Here is an 8,078-nt window from a genome sequence, read left to right on the forward strand (position 1 = left end):
CTAATGTTTTCGGATATATTGTTTTTGCTAAAAATATTATTATTATTATATATATTTTTTTTTTATTATGCTCTTTGAGCTCTAATTTGACCCCCTAAACATGTTCAAAAACTCACCAAACTTGGCACAATATTCAGAAGTGGCGAAAAATTCGATAAAATATAGGTTTCGTGCACGGGTATAAAAAAATGGCGACACAGCGCCACCTTGAAAAGTCAAAATACATTGCGCCTATGGGAGACGTCCCGACGTCAACTTTGTCGTAGAGCCACGAAATTCGGTACACACATTCGTCATGTCAAGACAAAAAATGTTATTATGGCCACACCCCCTGACAAACCAGAAGGCGGCCATCTTGGATTGAAATTTGAGTCCGCATTTTCGTTCACATTGCGTTTGAACGAACTCCTCTGAAGGCGCTTCACCCACAGGGCTGAAAATCACCGTACATCATCTAGAGAAGTGGAACATCTAAAGTTATCCAAAATATGTTGATAACTGTCACGGTTTATGTGCGGCAAAGCCGCAAATATCAATAAAAATTTTGACTAATTTCAAGATGACATTATTTGCTCCTGTTCGCACAGACTTAGTCCGATCGTGCTGAAATTTGAATCACTAATGTGTGATCTCAGTCTGAATACAATACACTATAAAACATATGAAAAGTGAACACTATAGCGCCCCCTAGCGTAGACATGATACGTCAACATTGTCGGATTTGTACCAAATTTGGGAATTCAATTCTTTTAATGACTAGAAGAAAAAACATATATTGCTGACATGGGAATTTTTCAAGGTTGGCCAGCAGGGGGCGCAAAGAACATCTAAAGGCGTACTATGTCATTTTGCCATTTGCACTCACAGAGTTTGCGGACACGGCGTTTAGGGTATGGTGTTGACGGGGCGCACCATTTGTGGGCGCGGTGTTTGTGGGCGTGGCGGGCGAGGGCCGTTCGACGCCGCTTACGGCTTTAATTTACTTTTGTGATTCAGATATCGTTAATTGTGTGGTTGTTGGATCCTAACAGCGGAAAACGACTCGAGAAATGTGTTTGCGAACTCCATAAATGCAAAAGTGAATCAGATGTGTGTGACTCAAACCTCTGTTCAAACTGTTTCTCTTCACAACGGAATTGAAAAATAGTGAAAGGTGAAGGTGATGGGCAGGATTGATCCACAGGAAGAACCAAAAAGGAAACCTTTGACTGGCTAAGAAATCATCCTGAGTTTGCAGAGAACTTTTTGTATGTGGAGCGACATCAAAGTAAAATCCAGTTTGTTAAGTGAGACGTACAGAAGACAAACAGACTGAGCTGCACTTTCTTGTTCTTGTGGTTTTACAGCAACATCACGTCTTGGTCTCTTTGCAGTGGAAGGTGTTTCTTGGTGAACAGTTGGAGCCTTTCACTTTGATGTTGACTTTTTAAATTCATGAACAAGGTGGAGCGAGGGACCATGATGTTTAATAATGTGGACATTAACAACCATGCTAAATATCCAGTGTGCCTTATGGAATGTTGAGAGGAGCCTAACATTCTATTGAGGTTCTGGGCCTATTGATGGTAAAGAAATCATCACAGATCCATTGATTTTGGTTGGATTTTTATATTTTTTTCTGTGGAATGACTATACTGTTTGAAGAAAAGAATGGCATATTGGCTGATGTCAAAACTTGGGGGAATAGTTGATTGCCAATGAGGTAAAGATGAAAATATTGGAAAAAAGTGAAACAATGCCTTATTTTTTGGCATTAAATTGAGCCAAATCATGTAGAAATGTGTTTTATGAATATTTTTTTCACTGAATGTTGTCACCACATGTGTTCTTTGCATCTGGAATGTATGTGTAGACAGTTTACCCAATCCACTGAGGATTTGAGGAAATTTTTCTTTTTTTTAAATTTTCCATCACAAAATGAAGGTTACCTACAATAAAATGGCCACAATTTTTTTTCGCGATATTTCCGGAAGAGCAGACCCTCCAATTATTGGTCCTCAGGGTCACAGTTAACAAAAAAAAAAAAAAAAACACAAGTAAAAAGTATGGCAGGCGATGTCAAGTTCAACCCATTTTTGAGACTTTGGCTCCCTGACTATAAGGGTAGTTCTTCAAATTTTCAAGGGTTAAAATTTGGCAAATGTACTTGTAGAATCTGCACTTTTACACACGTGCTTTTGATTGATCAGATTTCGGGGGTTTGAATTTGCTTGAAAATTCTACTCTTCAGATCTGAGGGCATCTTTGAAGGGCTGTGGAAAGTACAATTTCAGAGACAGAGGTTTGATTTTGAACATACACCTTCCCACACACGCCACTGTGATCTTTGTATTTTAAAACTAACCCTCTGTGAAGAACGCTCTACAAGATATTAAATGTTAAAAATGGGAAAAAAAACTAAATTTGGTGCCATCTTTACCATGTTATGCCAAAACAAATGACAGCACCCACCAACATAAAATGGACTGTTTTAGAAAGACTAGATCCAACATTTGTGATGGTAGAAGACGCTGTATTTCTATTGTACTTTAGTTGTGCTGTTAGTTGTACTTCGTTACTGCTCCTGTTTAGTTTATGTGGCAAAGCTCTGCACTTTCGCAAAAGGAGCCCACATGACGTGCCTCTTTTTTTCTTTTTTTTTTTATGCTTGCCACTCAGAGCTTCCGTAAATTCTTCTTCTGTTTCTGTGGTTGTCTCATGTTTACCGGCCTTTTCGATGCATCCAGAGACACAGGATCAGAAACCAGAAATAACAGTTTGTGTTCTATAGTGGCTTTGTGAACTTTAGTGGGACGACAGTTCCATGTGTCACTGGACTAAAATGAACACAAGTTGGAGAGACAAATGAAAATACTCTGCTGTGGAGTTATTTCAGAAAAGGTGAAACGGATGAGTCACTTGTGCTGAAACAGAGGTGATAGAACATTAGTTTGAACTCAGTGGAGATGTAACCAGGCTATGGTTATGTATATGGCAGGCTATATATACATATATATATATATACATATACATATACATATATATATATATATATATATATATCCATCCATCCATCCATCCATTTTCGTCCGCTTATCCGGGGCCGGGTCGCGGGGGGAGCAGCCTAAGCAGGGACTCCCAGACTTCCTTCACCCCAGACACGTCCTCCAGCTCCTCCAGGGGGACCCCGAGGCGTTCCCAGGCCAGCCGAGAGACATAGTCCCTCCAGCGTGTCCTGGGTCTTCCCCGGGCCTCCTCCCGGCGGGACATGCCCGGAACACCTCCCGAGGGAGGCGCCCAGGAGGCATCCGGAACAGATGCCCGAGCCACCTCAACTGGCTCCTCTCGACGTGGAGGAGCAGCGGCTCTACTCCGAGCTCCTCCCGTGTGACTGAGCTCCTCACCCTATCTCTAAGGGAGCGCCCAGCCACCCTGCGGAGGAAACTCATTTCGAGCGCTTGTATCCGCGATCTCGTCCTTTCGGTCACTACCCAGAGCTCATGACCATAGGTGAGAGTAGGAACGAAGACTGACCGGTAAATCGAGAGCTTCGCCTTTCGACTCAGCTCCCTCTTCACCACAACGGTCCGATACAGCGACCGCATCACTGCCGAAGCTGCACCGATCCGCCTGTCAATCTCACGTTCCGTCCTTCCCTCACTCGTGAACAAGACCCCGAGATACTTGAACTCCTCCACTTGAGGCAAAGACTCCCCACCCACCCGGAGAGGGCAAGCCACCTTTTTCCGGTCGAGAACCATGGCCTCGGACTTGGAAGAGCTGATCCTCATCCCAGCCGCTTCACACTCGGCTGCAAACCGCCCCAGTGCACATTGCAGGTCCTGGTTCGATGAAGCCAACAGGACAACATCGTCCGCAAACAGCAGAGATGAAATCCTGTGGTCCCCAAACCGGACCCCCTCCGGCCCCTGACTGCGCCTAGAAATTCTGTCCATAAATACAATGAACAGAACCGGTGACAAAGGGCAGCCCTGGCGGAGTCCAACATGCACCGGGAACAGGTCTGACTTACTGCCGGCAATGCGAACACAGCTCCTGCTCCGGTCATACAGGGACCGGACAGCCCTTAGCAAAGGGCCCCGGACCCCATACTCCCAGAGCACCCCCCACAGGACACCACGAGGGACACGGTCGAATGCCTTCTCCAGATCCACAAAACACATGTGGACTGGTTGGGCAAACTCCCATGAACCCTCGAGCACCCTATGGAGAGTGTAGAGCTGGTCCAGTGTTCCACGGCCAGGACGAAAACCACACTGCTCCTCCTGAATCCGAGGTTCGACTATCGGCCGGATTCTCCTCTCCAGTACCCTGGCATAGACCTTACCGGGAAGGCTGAGAAGTGTGATCCCCCTATAGTTGGAACACACCCTCCGGTCCCCCTTCTTATACAGAGGGACCACCACCCCGGTTTGCCAGTCCAGAGGTACTGTCCCCGACCGCCACGCGATGTTGAAGAGGCGTGTCAGCCAAGACAGCCCCACAACATCCAGAGACTTCAGGTACTCAGGACGGATCTCATCCAACCCCGGAGCCTTGCCACCAAGGAGCTTGCCAACCACCTCAGTGACTTCGGCCAGGGTGATGGATGAGTCCGCCTCCGAGTCCCCAGCCTCGGCCTCCTCCTCGGAGGACGTGACGGTGGGATTGAGGAGATCCTCAAAGTATTCCTTCCACCGCCGGACAACGTCCCCAGTCGAGGTCAACAGCTCTCCCCCCGCACTGTAAACAGTGTTGGTGAAGAACTGCTTCCCCCTCCTGAGGCGCCGGACGGTTTGCCAGAATCTCTTTGAGGCCGTCCGATAGTCCTTCTCCATGGCCTCCCCGAACTCCTCCCAGCTCCGAGTTTTTGCCTCCGCGACCACACGGGCTGCAGCACGCTTGGCCCGCCGGTACCTGTCAGCTGCCTCAGGAGTCCCCCGAGCCAGCAAGGCCCAATAGGACTCCTTCTTCAGCTTGACAGCATCCCTTACTTCCGGTGTCCACCACCGGGTTCTGGGGTTGCCGCCGCGACAGGCACCACAGACCTTACGCCCACAGCTCCGAGCAGCTGCATTGACAATAGAGGCCGAGAATGAAGCCCACTCGGACTCCATATCTCCGGCCTCCCCCGGAATCCGGGAGAAGTCCTCCCGGAGGTGCGAGTTGAAGGTCCCTCTGACAGAGGGCTCCGCCAGACGTTCCCAACAGACCCTCACTACACGCTTGGGCCTGCCAGGTCTTTCCGGCTTCCTCCTCCGCCAGCGAACCCAACTCACGACCAGGTGGTGATCAGTTGACAGCTCAGCCCCTCTCTTCACCCGAGTGTCCAAGACACGCGGCCGGAGATCAGATGACACGACGACAAAGTCGATCATCGACCTCCGGCCTAGGGTGTCCTGGTGCCACGTGCACTTATGGACACCCTTGTGCTCGAACATGGTGTTTGTTATGGACAAACTGTGACTAGCACAGAAGTCCAATAACAAAACACCACTCGGGTTCAGATCGGGGAGGCCGTTCCTCCCAATCACCCCTCTCCAAGTGTCACTGTCGTTGCCCACGTGGGCGTTGAAGTCCCCCAGGAGAACAACGGAGTCCCCGGTCGGTGCACTGTCTAGTACCCCTCCCAAGGACTCCAAGAAGGCCGGGTACTCTGCACTGCTGTTCGGCCCGTAGGCCGACACCACAGTGAGAGACCTGTCCCCGACCCGAAGGCGCAGGGACGCGACCCTCTCTCGTTCACCGGGGTGAACTCCAACACACAGCGACTGAGCTGTGGGGCAATGAGCAGGCCCACACCAGCCCGCCGCCGCTCCCCGCGGCCAACGCCAGAGAAATGGAGAGTCCAGCCCCTCTCAAGGAGTTGGGTTCCAGAGCCCAAACTGTGCGTGGAGGTGAGGCCGACTATATCTAGTCGGTAACGCTCAACCTCCCGCACAAGCTCAGGCTCCTTACCCCCCAGCGAGGTGACATTCCATGTCCCCAGAGCTAGTCTCCATGTCCGGAGATCCGGTCGCCGAGGCCCCCGCCGTCGACTGCTGCCCAGATCTCTCTCTGCACCGGCCCCATATGGATCCTCCTGCGGGTGGTGGGCCCACGTGAGGACGGCCCCACGTCGCTCCTTCGGGCTGAGCCCGGCCGAGCCCCGTGGGGGGAGGCTCGGCCACCAGGCGCTCGCTGGCGAGCACCCACCCCAGGCCTGGCTCCAGGGTGAGGCCCCGGTGACGCCAATCCGGGCGACGTAACTGGCCTTGCTCGTACACTCATCATAGGGGCTTCTGAACCGTTCTTCGTCTGACCCGTCCCCCCGGACCTGTTTGCCTTGGGTGACCCTACCAGGGGCATGAAGCCCCCGACAACATAGCTCCCGGGATCATTCGGGCACTCAAACCCCTCCACCACGATAAGGTGACGGTTCAATATATATATATATATATATATATATACATATACATATATATATATGTCAGTTTGATCATGTTTATTAAGGTTTTCAGTTGTAACATGTTATTTGTATAATTTTTATGTTCATCTTGTATACATTTACATTATTCATTATTGTTTGTATTTCTTGTCGTTTCAGAACCACACACACACACACACACACACACACCCATACAGACAGCCTCCAATAAATATACTCCAATCAAGTCAAGCGTCGCAGTGATTCTTACCGATCACCTGCTGTGGGTTCCAACTTAGCGATCCAGTAAATTAATTCAACTAGGAAGCACATCCTTCCTTTAAAGAAAACCTTAGAACTCACATGCTTGTGTGAGGCACCATTTTAAAGCTTAGGCCTTCTAGTTTCTGTAGATATGTATATGAAGACTGTGAGTGCTGCCTAACCTACAGTACAGTCAATTAAAATTGAAAAAAAAAAAAAAATTTTTTGCTTCGAAAAAATAATTGACAAAAATAAAGGCCTTAGCTTGGGCATACTTCATGCTAGGCATTTTTGACTCACTACACTCATTGTTCAAGTTGTTGGCAACAACTGTGTAGAATTTCAGATCTCTAGGACAAAGGGTTTTGATGCTGTGAGCCTTTGTGTTTACAAAATGACAATTCGGCACAAGATTGCCAAATTTGTGCCAAAATAATAATAATATAATAATAATAATAATTGTTATTATTATAATACTAATTCTTCTGAGCTTTAGGCATGTTTTCTCAAGAAAAAAAACTAAAAGTAGCCAGGTCTAAACCAGGACTAAACCAGGACTAAACCAGGTCTAAACCAGGTCTAAACCAGGACTAAACCAGGTCTAACCCAGGTCTAGGTTATTTATTTATTTATTTATTTTTTGATACTCATTAGTTGGGAAATTATTATTTTTTAATTACATACTAAATGTAATTAAATATTTTTTGTGATATTTACAGTTTTGTTTTTGTTTTTTACATTAATTAAAAACAATAAGACTATAAACTTAAAAAAAAAAAAAGTAAGGCAACTATTTACTTTATTTTTAATTTTTTAATTACTGCTTAATTGTTGGGGTTTACAGTGTAGTTTTCAAGTTAACAACCAACTTTTACATTTTATTTTGTCTTGATTGTAAATTCCAGGGCTGAAACGATCCAGATGATTCTAGTGAAGATGCGTAGAGTTTAAAAACACTTCCTGTCTCACCACACAATGACATCACGAGGTGTAACAGAGCATTGTCAGCTCGAGAGAAGAACTCAAGTCTCACAAACAGGAATCTAAAACGAGCAGAAGTTGAGTTTCATCTGCCCTTCACCCGTCCTCGTTAGTCCTGATTAATTCCCGAACACGCCCTCTGACGCTGCGACGTGATTGGCCGGCGGCTGACCCCCTGCGAGCGTTCTGATTGGCTGGGCCCGCTGTGTAAGACCTCACATTTATACAGAGGAGCTTTGGACAAACAGGGCCTGGGACGAGGGGGATGAACGGAGGCGGATTAGGAGCGGGTCTGTGCCGCGGGGACAGAGAGCCGTGGGGACGCGCTCCACGGGGACAAATATTAGACACGCTGTAATGTTTTAATGACCAGGACCAAAGCGCGGGGACATGCCGACTTCCGACTGGTCAGTGGTCCTTACAGAAGACGAAATGACCACGTACATAC

The sequence above is a fragment of the Boleophthalmus pectinirostris genome, unplaced genomic scaffold (assembly GCF_026225935.1).
Source record: "Boleophthalmus pectinirostris isolate CB_2022bp ecotype Guang Dong unplaced genomic scaffold, ASM2622593v1 HiC_scaffold_18, whole genome shotgun sequence".
NCBI lineage: Eukaryota > Metazoa > Chordata > Actinopteri > Gobiiformes > Gobiidae > Boleophthalmus > Boleophthalmus pectinirostris.